Here is a 16,501-nt window from a genome sequence, read left to right as displayed (position 1 = left end):
CTTCTCTGAACTCACTCCAACAGCTCCACATCCCCCTTGTGTTGGGGACCACAGGGATAATCTACATGCCAGTGGGTAAAAGACTTTCCATTCACGTTTGATTTCTTAACCCCACATTTACTTATTTACACTGTGAAAGATTCAACATAAAGCACCTAACACAGCAGAACTCCAGTTCCCTGTTACCTTAGGCACATTGTAGTTAAGCACACAGCAGACTTTAACACAGAGCAGTAAGGACATCAGTTTGCTTAAAATGGAGCAGTAACTTTGTTTAGCACACCTGCTACAAAGTGCACTCTCTCAGCAACTGAAACGTCAGTGCTCTTTGTCACCAAGTAGAAAACAGCCTAACACAGTCAAAGCCAAATTTGCAGCATAAATTAATTTACATTTCAGTCATTAGCTTGTGTGAAATTTAATAACAAAAGAAAAATAAGCCAAAAAGATAATACTACACATGCTAATAAACTTTTAAAGAAATCAGTGGCATTAGGGAAGTGACAGTTCTTACCTTGCTCCCAGCAGTAATCTTTCAGTTAAGCAATTATAGCATCCATGCCTAAGCCACAGACTGAGGACTGCATATGAATGTATGGGATGAAAGGAAAGATACTTCCACTCACGTACTGCTGCCTTTGAGCCCATCCAGAGCATCTCTGAGGGTGTACTGCAGGACAGTGGTTTACAGTCACTAAGCTTATCACAGTCCTCAAAGGTCACAGGTAAAACTCTGCTTTTGAGGTGGCATTTTGACAGAAGGGAGTAGCTGTGATGTGACTCTTCCATATCCTGCTGGTACCCCAGGGGCTTTTCCTACTGCCAGCTGCCCACATATAGGGTAGCACTGGTGGGAACAGCCAGGAATACAGCCTGCTGCAGGCTCTTGATGACTGGGGAAAGAAGAGCTGTCACACAAAGTCTGAGGACAATTTTTACCTCTTCCTTTTGCTGAGTTATACTGGGAAATTAATGCATAGTAAGTAATGCACTTCAAATTCCCCACATTAAGATTAGCTCATTCTATGGACACAAAGATTTTTTAACAAGACAGTCTTGTTGCTCTGTTAATTTGGTCCATTTTTGAACGTGGTCTCTTAGCTGTCAATGAAAAAGATGCTTTTGTGCTCTCAAAGGGAGTTAATCAAGAATAGTTGAGGCAAGGCTGGTTTCAGGAGTTTGCCTTCATATGCTGGGATTTTCAGCCCAAGTAGGTCTACAGGTCAGTGTATCTTGCATCTCTTCTTTTTACATCCTGTAATAATGATGTAATAAACTAGCTATTTTCTAAAGCTACATTTGGCTGTGAAAAAATCCTGTTTCAAACCAAGCCTCTTTATTATAAACTCAAGTACAGCTTTGTGTGGCAACAGATCCCATTTCAGAGGATGCAAGAAAAATCAGACTGCTTCCCTTAAGGCAAATGTTTGCAGAGAAGTATGTTGCTTAGCTATGACCTGCCTATTACTGCTTCAACCTGTTAAGATCAGGATGTAAGCACAGATGGTAATAAGGAGTCTTTTGTGACTGCCTTCCCTGCTCACCCCGATGGCTCCTCTCTGGTCCATCACATCAGAGCTGGCAGAGGTGCTCGACGGCTTGCACTGCTGCCTGGCCACCAGGTCACCTCTCACTTCCCTGAATTCTATGGATAAACAAAAGTGACAAATTGACCCAACCTAGAGTTTTTTTCTAATTCCCCACCTGTTATCTTCCCTATACAAGAACTTCCCTTTGACATGTATTGCCCTCAGAAGGATTGACTCTTTCCAGGACTAAACATTTCCTCCCTTCCAAAGAGCACAGGAAAATACTTGAGGCAAAAGCACAAGAGCTGTTATTCTCTGCCACATACAGATACTTCCAGTTTCAAAAGAAGATAACTTTCCCCAACAGAACTGTTTCAACTTTTGAACTGTTTCTCCATCCACAAGTAACAGCACTATAGCGAGCCTTTTGCACTGTGAAAACCAGAAGTAGACTCCTTGGCTAACTCAGCCCACAGTACTGCTTGCTGCTTCTGTCCTTCCTTCTGTAAAGGCCTCTGCTCTGGAGAATCTTATTTATAGGCAACAACATAATCCCAAAATAAAATGAAGTATCACAAACCACCATGAAGAAACTCACCAAGCAAACACACAGGCTCACCTAATGAGCTGATTTCTTACATCCCAGCTGTGGCAGGCACGAAGTATTTATATTAAAAACACCTGGTGCACAAAACCTGAGAAGAGGCACCATTGGTAGGTAATTCTTATCTTAACAAGGGAAGTGCTCTCAGGTGTGTGGGGTGGGAGGGAACACTGGGTTTGCCCCAGTGCTGTTAAGATGCTAAGAGTGGTCTGTTTGTTAGGTTTTGTTCTAGTGTATTGGTAGGGTTTCTGATGTTGGTTGCTGTGCTTGTCCTGTGGGTAAGTTCATGGAGAATTTGTAGAGTGCTAAGTATTCTTCTTGGTTCTTCTCATCTTGCTTTTTCCCCAGGTGCCTGTGTGAGGTGTAAGAGTAAGCTGATTGTGTAGATGCAAAGAGAAGCCTGTGCTCTGCTTTGTAGGAGCCTCATCTGAGGCAGAGCTGTGATATCAGGAGTCTGGGGTGGGCAGTGGTGTTGCTCAGAGGCAAAAGAGGTAGGGATGACTGGGATGGTCTGTGTAAAAGTATCTTTATTTTCCACATGTGTTTAGATTTGCTGAAATTAAAGGTAAGAAGTCTGAGTAAAAGGGGCTTCCTTTAAAAAGCTATATTATTAACCTATGAACTTAGTATCCCAGAAAATCCTGGCATTGTTTCAGGAGTCAGAGGAAGTTTTGAAAGGTGTGTGGGTAACTAGAACATCCAGAACACCAGAGGAGATGTTGCACTTCTCCCCTGGGCCATGTGCTAGTCTATGCTGGGAGCTGGGATGAGGTTTCTCTGTGGGTCAGTGTTGGTATCTTCTCTGTACTGGTTGTGATGCGCACAGTTGAAGGGAGCAACCACCACTGACCCTGCTTTATCTGGCAATTTTATCTACCCATGGCAGAGACCCAACCTCAGTTATAAGGCAAACTCTTTGTGCTGCTAAGGAAAAATTCATGTTAGTTATATTCTACAGTTACAAAGCACCCATATCTAACAGAGGGTATAAAGGAGCTTGTGAAGAACCATCCCAGAGCCTTTCCCTGCCTAGGGAGCTGCAGGACTGTCTTATCTGCACGTTCTTTCCTTCTCTTTATTTCTTCTTTTTCCCTCTTTTTTTCCTCCCTAGGTTTCCATATTCTTGTTTAGACATAAGTTTACTGTGTCACTGATTTGATGCATGAATAATACACTTGATGGGATGGAAGCGTGTATATTCTTTTTTTCCTCAGAGGCTGTATCTTGCCCTGGTTGGTGTTCTCTCCTGGGCAAATATCTCAGTGTTATGGATAGCTTAAAAATTCACATGGAAGTTGCAAAATAATTGTAGCAAGAGAGTAAAATACAGCAAGTAAGAGAAAATGAATGTTTCTCAGTCACAGAAACCCCATGCTTTTAGTGAAGAAATGCACAGCAAGAAACAGAAAGTTGCAGGGTTTTTTTTTGTGGGGTTTTTGGTGTTGTATTTTTCAAGTTTAAGTGTTTTGAAATTAAAAGAAATCCTTATAATGAATGTAGGGAGTAAAATGCTAATAGTTTATGTAAGAACAGTTGTCCTTTAACATTGACTTTTGGAAAGACTTTTACAATTATCTCACGTTTTGTATATGAAATCGCTTGCACACCTAAATGCAGATCAAATCTTAGAACATGCTGGGTTTTCTTTCCTTATGTGGTCAGAAAATGTTCAGTGAAAAAACCTTAAAAAATAACCACACTTGAATGGTGCCAGATTGTTCCAATCCAGGTCACTTGATTTCAAGCTGCAACATTTAGTCTGTTGTTTTCATGTTTGTTTTGTTCTGATTTCTCCTGTATTGATTACTGTTAGCTCACAGTAAACTAAAGCTGAATATAAGTGTGCACAACAAGTTTTGTCTCCCTTCATAGGCTGCAAAGTAAAGACATTTTTTTGCCTAATCAGATCAACCCCAAAGCTTTCTTATTACAGTGATAATTCAAAACCAGGATCTTTTCATGGAAGCAAAGTATTGTACTGTATAGCACTGCCATAGTATAATTTCACTTATTTTTGTTGGACTTCTATATTCTGTTTTTTACTTTTTAAGAGTACTTCAGCATATGATAATATTCATATTTTATGCAGGGAAAAAAAGGGCTTCAAATAACTAATTTTCATTCTTTAACTCATAAGAGCAATTTCTGTTATAATACAGCAGTTAGAATTTGCTGTAAATCAAATCCATGCTAATTATATTGGGTGTGATTTAAGGAATGTAATCCCTATTATTAGCATGTTTAATAAAAAAACCCTTTGAATTCTCCCTGTGCATGACTATCAGATCTGTTAGCTCTTAAGAATTTAGTTTCAAGTCTAATACACATTTCAAAATAATTAGTATTTTAGTGATCTTCATAGTAAGTTGTATTTGGTTTGAAGCTTCACTTGGGTGATACATTTTAAAACAAGGTGAGGAGTCTTGTTAGATCAAATGCAGACTAAATGCTCCTAAATGGGACAATTCCCCTAAATCATTAGAGATAGCCAGTGTCAGTCTCTTGCCCTCTCACCTCCCTCCAAACTTGGAGGATAGAAGCTGATTTCAGCATGTAATAGGAAAAATTAATTCAAAAAGCCTGTGGAACTGGATATGCAGTTTGACACTAGCTATTCAAGAGCAAGAATTCCTAATGTAAAATTAGGGCAGTAAAGTGGCTTTGTCACAGTTTCTTCTTGTGCTGATACTCCAAACAAACACACTGCATGGTACAGAGAAAAGGCTTTTAAAACCCCCTTCTTTCCCTTAACTTCTCGTCACTGGTCAGCTGTGATTGTGTGCTTCTACCTATATGACTAAAATTACACTTCTTTTACTCGGATTTTAAACTCTTAATAAGGCGAATTTGATCAAACATGTTTTAGAAAATGATACAAACAAAATGATACTCTAAGAATGTTAATACTTGACAATGGTTTCTTCCCTTTAAATATTTTTTCTTTTCACCTGTCTTTTTAAGATACATTCAAGTGTAATTTGAATTAAAGCAGATTCTGTGATTAATTGCTTTCATTAGATAATACAGAGTAAACTTGAGCAGGCTATTTTAGCATTTTTATCTCTATCAGTGCTGTAGTTCAGCAGACAAATTAGCATCAGATCAGACAATTCTCAAAGCATTCGGTTTCTAAAATCAGTGTTCTAAACCAGCTACATTATTTTTAGAAATTAAATGTTATCTCATACATTAATTTATTGGGGGAAGCAATAATATAAACATTGTTTCAGCCCCACAGATTTTTATGTTATACTTTAGGATTTCACACAAGGTATATAAAGTGTCCATTTTGTCTCTCTGTGTTCAGTCTGAATTTAATACTAATTCCTATTGACTCAGTTTCTTCAAAGTCTGTAATAAGCTGATTCTTTGTTGTTAATTTTAATGTGGGTGAGCTTAATTTTTCAGTGGACAAAGAAGCTTATGATAAGTAGTTGTGAAGTTAAATAGAAAACCCAGGGAGCAATATTTATGAAGAAGGGTGGCCAAATGCATTTAAAATGCAGACTATTTAAGACATTGCGAACCAGTAAATCCTTTCTATTTTCTGGTTAGCTACAGCAGCAGCTGGTGATTTTTCAGTTTACAGGTACAGTATCAGTAGCATAGCATTTATTTTGTGACAAAGGAATATAAGTTGCCTTGGAGATTTTTAATTAACTCTTCTCCTGTAGCTCTGCCTGCTTATCATTTCAGTAGTTATTTAAGCTTCACATCAGATTTTGGATGTTGTTCTTCAGAAATGTCTTCTTAATCTCCCCAAATTAGCATTTCAGCAAAACAATGTTTCCATAATGCACAATTCATTCCACCTTTTTTTAAAGGTACTGTTAGCATTTACAATCATTGAGCCTTGAAAAGTAGAGGAATCCTAAAGAGGGGAACCTGTATGAATTCTGCAGCTAAAACAAACGTCTATTCTCATTCTGAACAAGAGAAGTCATGGTGATTACTTTCCTACCTTTCATCAGACTAAGATACTTCTTAATCGGTTTTTCTGATTTGTTCTTGTCAATAAATTCAGGTGATTAAATAATTTTTTGAGGAATTGGGATTGCTCAGACTATGTAATTCTGTATTAGCAAATAAATTTACCTTGCAGAATCTTCACTTGCTTATTGCCATTTTGCAAAGGCTAATTCTCTCAACCAAGTGGGTAAAAAGATGCATCTTTTTTATATACATAAAAATAAACAAGAATAAAGCTGGAAGAGACAGAATGTACTGCTTATGACAGTCACATACCCAGATGTAGAAGTCTTTTCCCTATACTGTTCTTTTTAAAAGTATGAAATTTACTATCATCAGACCTGTTAATGTCATTCAACTAGCAGCTGGGCTTTAGGGGCTTTTGGTTTTTTTTCAGCTGAATTATAAATGTCATAAATGCTTCCAAGAATATAGAATCGGAAGCCTTTTCTACCCTGAAAATGGAGGGATGACTTTAAGCAAATATGATTTACAGATACAGGGTTAATGCCATAAGCTAGAGGGAGCTCCACCACAACGAAATACAAAGGTTCAGCTTCATTTATCAATGTGCTCTCCTGGCTTTGTCTGCTTCTGAACATAAAAGACCCAGTTTTATTGCAGATATTATCTACACCATTCTGTGATATGAATGTTATTGTTTAAACTGTTGCTGAGACATAAAACAGCTGAAACCCTCTACCAGCACCATATTTATGCCAAACCCTTTGATAAATACACAGTTCTTTTTGTTCACCATCACTGTCTTTGTCTTCATCTTAATACTCAGCCATCTTTAATGAAAATGCATCCTCTATAAATCCAGGGCACAGATATGCTTCAGGAATTGATCTTGTACCCTTAATTGTGCAAGTTAATGTCCATCAGTGGTGCAAAAATTCTGTCAAGCCCCAAGCTCAGTGTCTGCAGATCCTAATGCCCTCCTGTTTCCATTATTTCACAGTGCTCTTTCCAAAGTAATTTACACCACAAATTCACGCTACTGACAACCTCTTTTATTCCAAAAGCTTGGACTTTTAAGGAATGATCAGCAAAATGAGCTTAGAGTGGCCTGCTTTTAAATGAATTGTGGCTGTAATATTAATAACCTATTTTCTCCTATTGAGCATCTTGGAGACAAAGTAATCCATTAATAGTCCCACTAATTTCTAGTAAGCTTGTTACCTGTCCCATTGTATTGGCTGAAGGACAGTATTTGTTCATTATTAATTTTAGACACAATTTCAGTGGAAGAATGATTTGTATTTTATTTGCATCTCTGACTCGCCTCTCCACTGAAATTTTCTAGCCTACATTTGAGGTCCTTCCTTCTTACTTCCTGGTCCTTGATCTAAGCAGATGGTATTGCTCTAGTCATACAGATAATAAGAAAGCACCTAATATCTCCTCATTGATTTTTGTTAATGAAATACCACTTCACAGAGAAAGCAACAGCTGAAACCATCAAGGCTGGGTTGCGGCTGTGTGAATGAACTTCATTTTTCTCTATATTGGGTGTGTAACTCATAGTGAATCATTAATGAAATGAATTTGGCGTCTTTCCTGTTTGTGGAATACCCACAAGCAAATTATGACCTTATTTCACTTTTTTGGAAGCTGTATTATTGTTTTCTTCTGTGAATTTTAAAAACTTTCAGATGTAATTGACTGACTCTGTCCTCCCTCTCCATTAGCACAATGAAATGTGTTTGTTGGGCACAGTGTTGTTCCGTTGGAAAATAGGAATAAGCTCTCCAGACAACATTGCTGCAAATGTTTTCTTGGTATAAATTTAAAATTGCCTAATCAAACCCCTTGTGTTTAGCTAGCTGCTAGTTAGCTCCTTGTATCTGTAACCAAGTAACTGCAACCTTAAAACAATATGTAGGTGTTAGTCTTAAACGTGATTTGTTTTCTATGTTTGATGTTTCTTGTCCAACTTCTGAAGAATGCCTGAATGTGAAAGGCAGGATACCTTTGTCTCTTATATCTTATGGGAGACATGGACTTATTTCTGCTTGTTTTAGAAGTTGTGGCAAATTTACTGAGTTGTCCCTTACCCATAGCTATATAATTGTGCAGTATTTTTTATGCCTGTGTGCTTTTAAAAATCAGTGTAAGAAGCAAATGTGGCAAAAGCTAAAGTGAGCATATGAAGCCTAAGATATGAAAGCTCTTTAAGAAGCTGACAAAAAATGGAGACTTCTCCAAAATGGTTAAAAAAGAACATTAAATGAAAATTCACTTTTGGGTTGAGCCTTTCATGGTGGAGGTACCACCTCTACACAAGCCGTTTGTAGAGTGGAAATTCAAGTGTTGTGTTGCACTGGTGCATTTTCCAGCTTCCTGCAGTGGCTGTGGTTGCGAGATCAACCCAGTCATTTATGACTGCAGAACGAAAGGTAACCTCCATTAAGCATGGGAAGGGTGCTCCCCAGTACTGAGGATGTGTGTTTCATGAGGATCCTCAGTAAGACTAGTTGTCCCACACAAATGGATCAAAATCTCTTAGAGAGCCTATAATTTAGAAAGTCTATTCAGAGAACTCTAAGAACATAATTGTCATCACCATCAGATGCTGTCCCTCTGCTATTACTGAGGACTACACTGCATAATGAAATTACAGTTTTGCTTTGCAGTGTTTTCAGGAAAGAGGCATTTGAGGCCGGATCAGTAAGTTACATATAGCAGATCCATTTTGTGTTACAGGTTTACAGTATTGGTAGAGAAAAGAACTAAAGACCTATCATGACTTGTCAGGAATATCAGCTCAGGAATTGAGGCACAAGTACAATACAGCATTAGAATTAGAAGCTTTTCTGTCTCTTTATAGGTTTTTAAACTTTATTTACTGATAGAAGTTTGTTTTTGTTTTTTTTTTCCCAGGGGAATTTCCTTCTGCATTGCCACCAAGTCAGTCACCTGGAAGCAAAAAGGCACAGTCGTGTTCTGCCTTGTTACCACCCTGGCCATACACCTGAATATCTGCAGTACAGCCCCAGTTTTGCTGAGGAGATGGCAGTGGTGAGTAAACTAGAAATTTCTGTATATCCTACTTCTTACATGACACTTAAAGGAGAACTGCATGCTTCATTGGCAGTTGTTGGGTAACCTGTTGTCTTATCTTCACTGCCACACCCGGTTACTTTGATAAGCAACGTAATACCCTTTACCATGTTAGGAAAGCTTAGATGAACCATCATTTCAGATGGGCTCCTGTATGTGAAAGTAACTGAGATTCTAATAGTTACAGATTTGATATACTGATATGAAGACCCTTTCATTTCTAATTGAAAACACAAACTGCATAAAACGTTGTTTTAGTTGGGCATCTTGTTCTAATCTGAACTGATAAGAGTATTCAGACTTCAGTAGCTTAGGCTGCTATCAAAACTGATCAAATGAGTTTGCCAATCTAACCAACATCTGTTCATTCTGAAACTCCCTGAATTCACCTGCTGCTTCCTTTAGAAAACATTGTTGCCTGCAATTAACACTGTAGATTTTGTGATGCTGAATTTCCCCTTGCTTCTTTGTATCTTTTGAGCTTTAAATATTTGCTAAATACTGGAAAAAAACCTGATCAGAACGCTGGGGGTGGGGGGAAATTGCTTTACAGAAAGCAGTTGTTTTGGTACCTGGCATGGATAACATTGCTGTCCTTGTCCATCTCTCATTAATAACCTGTAAAGTTCAAAGACTAAGCCAGGTCCTGATCTATTGGAGAGTCGGTCTTTTTCTTAACTTTAAATTCATTAACAAAAGCCACAGTTCAGCAGGGTGCAATCTAAACCTTAAAACAATAGGAAAGAACAGTAATGCCTTTCCTTGTCTTTGGATCCCCATTGGTAGTCTCAGCAGAGAAAACATTATGTTTGACCTCACTTGCAGCACTGTCAGATCAGAATAGCAGGGCTGAGCTTGATTCAGACCTCTGCTGACACTGCTGATTATGCTTTGGTATGACAATGATTCTAAATTAGATCTGACTTGGATGCCAAGGAGCAAACAGACAAAAGGCTAAACCAGTTTCTGTAGCTGTCAGAATATAAGGAGAGCTTAGACTGCCCTTTTCTGGTCTCTTACTCTCCCTACCAGCTCAGGGGAAATAAGTAACCCATAGCCTTTCAGCTTGGAGGTAACAAGAACCTCACGAGGCATCTCAGGGTGATGCTTCAGCCCAGGACAGTGACTGCTTTGCTAAAAGAGGGCGCTAATTTTGGCTGCTGAAGAGCTTTGGGATAACCCCTTACTCGGGTGAAGCCCAGAAGGTTTCTTGACCAGAGTTCAAGCCAATGAAAAACATTAAATGCCTGCTTAATGTGCTATGTGTTAGGAGGTGAAAGGATATAAGGCTCATAGCATTAGTTCCTGAATTGTTTGGTGATCCTGAGTACAATTACTAGGCAGTAACATGCAGTTCTTGGATTTATACTGCATTTGCTATCCAATTGCAAAGTAGATATGATGCTAAATGAATATGTAGATATGATGCATAATAAAGTGATATCCTGTTTTGGAAGCCTTTCCCAGTGGAACTTGAACAGCTAGAAAAAAAACATATGCAAGTCAATTCTTTTGTTCTTGAGTAAGAAGGAATAAAACCCTGCAGTGTGCTTTCATTTGGGAGCAGCCCTGCTCTCTTTTACCTGTCAGTACCATGGAAGGTGTAAAGTCTCTGTTGTGATACCCTCACTGCATGCTATTTTTCTATGATGTGGTGCAACAGCTCCTGTCCCAGGAAAGCATAGAAACATTCATGTATGGCTGATGTTGAACCAAAGACAGGGAACACTCCCTGTCTCCATAACTGTAGCGAGGTTGTGTGTTGGTTTGGATTTCTACCTTTGTTTTCAGTCACCTGGGAAAGAAGTGGTGTGTCCATGTTCCAAGTATGTGAGAAGTTTGCTACTCAGTGGGGAAGTAAAGGTCAGCATATTCCCAAACATCAGCTGTTCTGGGAAAAGATAGACTTTTTTAAAGGGAAGGTCAGATCTTGCCTACCTTATTCATTACTGATTCTGAGTGGGAGTCCTGGCTTAGTAAAGAGCACAGGGTCAGGGTTTGCTCACAGATGGGACCTTCTGAATGCTGAGTGGTACAGTTCTGATAATGGGGGAAGGTGCTGAAAGTTTTAGCAGTGATGTTAGTGACTGCAGGGTCAGTCTTTACAGTTGCCTGCATATGGGTCAGATCTTCACCTGGGGGGAGGGGGGTTAATGGAAAGACTATTATCTGCTTCAGTGGGCTCTGGAGCAGGCTCTGGATGAGTGGCAGATCCTTCTCAATAAGTGTGCAAGAAATGTTTATCCTTCTGAGAACTCTGACTACAGAAGTGGTGTTAATTTGCAGGTCAGGACATTTGTTTCCAGCAAAATGTCTGAACTTGTTTCTTAAAGGACTCTAATTTCTGTAACACAAAGGCAAAATACTTAATTTGTAAGCATCCTTAAGGATCTCACAAGAAAACAGGCTTCTTAAAGTATCTTTTCCTCTCTCAACTTGAAATAAACTTTCCAGGGTAGGTGTTCTAAGAAAAACATTTTTGGGGTAACAAGTAGCAAAATAAAACTGATGTTTTCCCAACAAGCCAGGGCTGCCCACAGAAATGTTTACCAACATCTGACTTGAGACTCTGTAATTGTTCTTCGGTATTGCCTTAAATGTATACTAGAAAGGAGAATTTCTCAGTTCTATGCCTTTGATAATCTCTAAAGCCTTTTATCTGAGGAATTCTCTCTTGAAAATGTTTTGTTGTTTTATCTGCTATTTAATATTATTTCAACATTAAGAAGTTATTACTGGCTTTATAAACAAACGTGCAAGAAGCAAACCTTAGAATATGTTACTAAAGTCCAGGAGCTAGCCATCATTTTGGTGTCACAGTTAACGAATGGCTGTAGGAATCAATGCTGCCTGAAAGGCTTTCTAAAAGGTAATTTTAGAGGTACCTGTTTGACAACCTTCAGTTTGTTTTCTGAGTTTGCTGAAAAGTCCTGTTCAAAGCCTTTGTGAAATGCCTTAAAACAGTATTAGAAGCTTTTAAACTGTGTTTGTTTCTTTGGCATATATGATACTGCCTTTGCCTTCTGATACAACCACTTGGGATGCAGCCTCATAATGCAGGTTTCCTGTCATACTGGCACCTAGCAGGTTGCCATAGTGACAGACATAAGAAACATTACTTCAGAAATGTTGCTTTATTACAGTTAAAGTGCATTTTGAGGAGGGATCAGATTTCAAGTTACTCCCTGTGTTTTATATAGGAATAAGCAAAATTACTGGCTTCTACTAATAAGAATTAGTTTGAACCTGCACATCCCCCAACATACGTTCAAAAGTACGTTGCAGTGTTCTGTGTGTGTTTTCCACCGCTTTTAAGTAAAATAGGCCAGTATTCCTCTCTTTCTCTCTCTTAGCACATGCACAAATGCACTTTGTTGCTTTGCTACATTCAAAACCGCCTCCGCTTTCCAACAGTCTGAGAAGTGCTAAGTCATTGCTGCCTTTGACATGTTGTATCTTTTATTTATAAAGAGCATCTTCAAACTCCATTGATTTTGTTCACATTAATGTAGAAAAGACACAGAGGGGGACATCTGGGGAGATTTCTGAAGTATTCCTGGCTATGTTGTGTTCCAGCAAATTAATCAAATAACAAGCATTTTGTAAGCAGCAGAGCTGCCTAGCAGCCCTGTGCTGAGCAATCTCTCAGATCTAAGATGGGCTTCCCCATGTGAACACGAAGCCCATGGAGATTCAAGCTGAAAAGCTCATCAGCCATCCTCTCCCCCCGCAGTGCTGCTCCATCACACAGCTGGGGCAGCCCTGGGGCTATCAGCATCCCACCTCTCCACTGATTAAACCTATCCCCACCATTTTGCCTAATAAATAAGATGAAAGGGTGCTCTGGTGAGGGGGAGGAGCTGGGGCACAGCTTAGAAACAGGTGAATTGAAGGTTTGCAGCAGGAATGTTCAGCCCCCCGAGAGCTCTCTGCCATGGGCTCCTCTTCCCCACAAGGCAGATAGCTAAGATGTACCAGCAACATTACCTGCCAGCTAGTGAACAGCACTCTGCTCTAAAGCACCACTGAAAGGCCTGAAGTACTTCCTTTTAGGTATTTGGAAGTGTTCATTTAAGTGGATGTACAGTGCTCTACTCATCCATCTGAGAAGCAGTTGCATTGCAGCGCACCTTTTGCAAGCATGCGTGAGTGCAGAGAAATGTTAAATCTACACCTTCTTGAAAGCTGCACCTCTTCATTCCCTCTTAAACAGTGCATTTCTGTATGCAAGTGGTAAGCAGTCAAACCAGTTTGAAAGTATAACTCATGCCTCATGACCATTGCTGACTATGCATTTAAAAACATACACCACAAAAAACACCCATGTTATCCCATGTCTGATAGTTGTCCTGTCCAGAAATACCTTCATAGAACAGTTGGCAATTGTTAGTACCATTGTGATGAGCTGATTGACTTCCTAGCATAAGACGAATACAGGGCAGAAAGATCCTACTACTTTTTGAAACAAAGCTTTGTTCTTTTGACATCTTTTACTTTCTGTTTCTAAAACTCATAGGCAGAAATTATTTCTTTTGTAGTAGATAGCAAAGGCTAAAGGCCATATTCAAATCCTATGCCCTATGTGCATCTAGTTATAATTATGCTGATAGCTCATACTAACAGTATAGTCACAAAGTAAAATGTTGATTTTGAGCCTATCCAGCACACTCCTTCCAAAACATACTGTCCAAGTCAGATTCCTTCAGAAGAGAATAGCCTTACTGTTCTAACAGCTCCTTCCTTCCCGACTGCTGTGACCCCTTGTTCCCTGCATTGGGAACTCTAATGAGTTACTCTAAAATTCCCCCAGTGCACCCCATGCCGTGAATGTTAATGGTGTTCCTATTACAGAGATTAGACTTCTTATTTTACTTCTTGCTCATTCCTCATCTTTCTACTTAAGCAGACATGACCCTATTTCCATTTATTTAACACAGGTCTTCAATTACCGAGACAAGCAACAAGCATTAGCATTGGATGAATTCTTGTCTTGCATAATTTTGTTTTCCTGCCCATCAGTTAGTAACTGGGCAAAGAGGTAGATTAAAGTGTGCTGTGGCACTAGAGAACAGTAAAAATTAACACAGGGGAAAACATCCCTATTTTCTCATCTCAAAAATATTAAACCTCTCTTCTATTGAAACTTTAATAGTAAAAATAAGGGCAGAAATGTGGCATGGAGAGCTGGAGATCACAGCTTCAGTTTGCACAGGCATAGTGGTCATAGTGGGATGTGTCCACAGCTGTGACTGTAGGTGACCATCGTGGTTCCTCTGAAGGGTGGTCCATGATTTGAACCTTTTTGTGAAGAAGGTGGACCCAGAGGCAAAGGGAATAATTTACTGCAGTTCGTAACAAAGCCTGAAGATAACCTGTATCAGAAGGAGTTACAGCATCAGCTTGCCACAAAGAGCAAAGGGTTTGGCATTAGGAGGGATGAGGCGGTGCCCTGGCTTTTCTCAGGTGTAGGAAGTGGGCTGAAAGGAAGCAAAATGTGACAGACTTTATCTGATGGCATTCTCTATACCCTCATGCAAACATTGTCTTTTCTTCCCTTATATCCCTGCATGAAACCACACACTTGCGGTTTTCTGTGTAATTAGTTTTGGTGCCGAGAGAAGACAAGAGAACTTCTTGTTAGATGGATTAAAGGGATCTGTGCTCTCCATCGTTTGAGTGACAAGAACCATGTCAGACCAGTCTGCTGTCAAGTGAAAAAAAAGTGACAGCGCAGCCTGAGCAAGACAAGTTCTCCCACTCTGTGAGTGGCAAGAGGCAGGCATAAACTAGCCCTGTCAAAGAGCAGCCACAGGTGACTGGGTCAAAACAGCTGGGGCAGAGCAGATAGAAGTCAGTTCTGAAAGCAAACAGCATGATTCCTGCTTGGCTTAGTTAGAGCTCTCCTGCTGAGACTTGTGTCTTCCTACGAGGAGAATCAGAAAATGCTTTCAGGTCAAAAAGGAGGAAGGGGAGGAGGTCGGCACCAGCTTCGGACAAATATTTTCTAGGTTGCAGCCACCAGTTTAGAACAGTGTTTACATGTAATAGCAGTAATTCTTGTGTAGTAAAAGAGCATGGAAGGTAAAAACATTACGAGAAACACAGAGTTCCCTTTGCTTGTGGTGCAGCACCAGTGTACCTGAAATCCACCCTCCAAGTCCATGAACAGCTGAAGCCAGCATAAAGGATGGGAATAAGTGAGAGATCCCCTTTTATTTTTCAGTTCCTAAGAGTTCTGCTAAAAACAAATGTTGGTTTCTTAATCATGCTTATTTCATTAAGGGTATTGTCCAGAATAGTTAGTTCCCAGCTTCACAGACCAACAGCATGCCAAGAGTGTCACAGTTATTCAATATCCATATCCTTCAGGTGCTGCAGAAGTAAGCTGATGAGGAATGAATGCTCCAGATTTGGATTAATAGAATTAATTCTGTGCTGAAAAAAAAAAAAAAAAATTCCTCTTCTATGGAATTCTACCTTAGTTCTGAAATCCACAAACAAATCTTCCTTTTCTATCTCTGACCTGTATAAACATATGTACAGTTTAATGCAAATTTTGCCAAGCATGAAAATCAGTTCATTGCAATTACATGGTAAAGAACAGCTATGAAACAATTGGCATTTGTTTATCAGTTTCATTCCAAAGAATTGGAAAAGGGACACAGAAGCTCTTGCTAGTGCAAAGCATGTGCCCACCCGAGAGCCTTCCCGTTTACCTTACAAAGCACTAACACAGCACCTTCCCCACAGCCTGAGGAGTGTGCCCAGCTCTCTGCAGGGCAGCTCCTTGCGTTCTTCCCATCCACATGTGCAGCTACAGGCACAGATGACTATGTCAAATATGCATCTGTAGCTATAAAAGCATCAGTAGTGCTTAGGCTGCAGATGTGCTGTGACTATATCTGACCATGTGGACCAGAATATTCTCATTGTTACCTTACGTGCTGCAGATCTTTGTGATCTTTACCTGTCATGAATCATATTATACCCAGACTGTCGGCTCTTCAGGGCAGCTAATAATGATGGCAACATCAGTTTAGATGGGCTCATATGTAGCTGAAAGATGTGTGCCAAAGCAACTGTTGTGAAATGTATAAGGAGTAATAGGGCAAGAAGGGCAAAGAAAGAGATTTAAATGCTTTACAGAAGAATGAACAGCTGTGTAATACTAATGCAGGAGATGAGGAAATAAATCATTTGGTGATGATCAGCAAAATAATGGCATGAAAATTACCAGCAGAGTGACCACAAAACCAGACATGTGCTGAGGGTGAGGCTCAACATAGCAGCATCACAGCCATTTGATCAATGGTAGAAGTGTTGAAGTTGAGAA

At 39.6% G+C, this 16,501-nt stretch overlaps 1 long non-coding RNA gene across 2 annotated transcripts in view; it reads left to right on the top strand.

The window, feature by feature from the left end:
* The first annotated feature begins 2,287 nt into the window (after positions 1-2,287).
* LOC133211870 (uncharacterized) overlaps positions 2,288-16,501 on the top strand; it is a 60,101-nt gene continuing 45,887 nt past the window's right edge. For both annotated transcript variants that reach the window (XR_009725306.1, XR_009725305.1), the window contains exons 1-2: positions 2,288-2,411; positions 8,989-9,126. This is a non-coding gene — a long non-coding RNA (uncharacterized LOC133211870). The remainder of the gene's footprint in view (positions 2,412-8,988; positions 9,127-16,501) is intronic.

The sequence above is a fragment of the Neopsephotus bourkii genome, unplaced genomic scaffold (assembly GCF_033783945.1).
Source record: "Neopsephotus bourkii isolate Nb327-2 ecotype Australia unplaced genomic scaffold, CSIRO-AGI_Nbou_v1 NB_659, whole genome shotgun sequence".
Taxonomy (NCBI): domain Eukaryota; kingdom Metazoa; phylum Chordata; class Aves; order Psittaciformes; family Psittacidae; genus Neopsephotus; species Neopsephotus bourkii.
This window is presented reverse-complemented; position numbering and strand designations above follow the sequence as displayed.